We start from the raw sequence: 1577 nt of genomic DNA, 5'->3' as shown, positions 1-1577 counted from the left end.
TGGGATCTTATCTTACTTGAGTTTCATGAGTATGTTAATTAATAGAGAGGAAGATGTTAAGGAGCTGCGAGCCAGGGAAGTAATCCTGCTCAACCTCAAAGTTAGCGATGATCAAGTGGTTAACTTCTTCAAAGATATAGTCGCACATCATGATCCCAATCCTCAAGCTTTTAAAGATGTCAAACGACAGATTTCTACTTACTTCAAAAGTAAAACTCTTTGCCCTCTACGAGTTGGCTATCAGTATTTCACTTCGCTTTTTTCTTGGGCTCTTGTATCTTCATGAGTTGTATTTTGATTGTGGTTGTATTTGAATAAAACAATAACAATGCCTTCTTCGGCTGCATATTTGTATGTAATTGTACTTTTTCATGTATTCGTTGTATCTTGATTGTGGTTGTATTTGAATAAAATAATAACAAGGCCTTGTTCGGCTGCTTATTTGTATGTAATTGTACTTTTTCATGTATTCGTTGTATTTTGAGTGTGGTTGTATTTGAATAAAACAATAACAATGCCTTGTTCAGCTGCATAGTTATATGTAATTGTACTTTTTCATGTATTCGTTGTATCTTGATTGTGTTCTTATTACAATAGTAGAATATGGTAATGTTAAATGAGTTCACTTGATTAAAACTCATGGAATTGAATTTGTGATTACATCTTAGAATGGAATGGATTTGTTGAAAAGCAGCACAGCCTCTTGTGATAACATGCTCATATAACTTATAGTCATGTTTTGATATGGAAATGTTGACGATTTTACTTGATGAGAACTCGTGGAATTGAATTCATTGGGAAGTAACTCAGCCATTTATGATCATTGATCAACATGCTCATATAACGGATAGTCATGTTTAGCTCTCGAGAAAGGTTTAGTAAATCACAATGATAGCATTTAGATGAAATTGGGAAGAAAAATGACCCAGAGTCTCAGATGTTGAGTACAAGTGGCAACACCATTTAACCTTCAGTTGTGATAATTTATTATTAAGGAAGTTTCTTTGATTGAATATTCTATCTGCATTTCATAGAAACTTTGATCTATAAACAAACATTGACATAGAATTCACACGTTCCATAGAACTAGTGGAGATGCACGCAAGCTGACCCAGACACCACGGTTATTTATAAAAAAAAAAAAAAAAGGATTCACAAGTGCTGTTTAAATACTAGAATCTGTCTTTATTAGTGTGTTAAGTTGAGAATAAAGGTATGATCTTAAAGCAAAAGATACCAGACTTGGTATCAAAGTAATGCTATAAAAACTTGTAGCTTTTTCATAAACTAATTGAAGTGCTAAATGATATATTCTTAATTTTCGTTCTCTGTATATATATTCTTTGATGGTCCCACTGATCTTATCGTCTCTTTGAATGTCAATTCTTCAGGCTGATGCTATCAACAGTAGAGCAGCTGAAGTGGCTGAATGGTTACATTCTGTCATTGATATACCTAGCTCTCCGTTAGGTACAACACCACACGAAGAGTTGACACACAAAATACATTTTGGTATTCGACATACCTTTGCCGAGAGTACTAGTAAGGAAGATTATTACAAGTACTACGAGCCCCGT

This window comes from Solanum stenotomum, chromosome 2 (assembly GCF_019186545.1).
Source record: "Solanum stenotomum isolate F172 chromosome 2, ASM1918654v1, whole genome shotgun sequence".
In the NCBI taxonomy this organism is placed as follows: domain Eukaryota; kingdom Viridiplantae; phylum Streptophyta; class Magnoliopsida; order Solanales; family Solanaceae; genus Solanum; species Solanum stenotomum.
The sequence above is the reverse complement of the archived record's forward strand: the minus strand, read 5'-3'. Positions refer to the sequence as shown.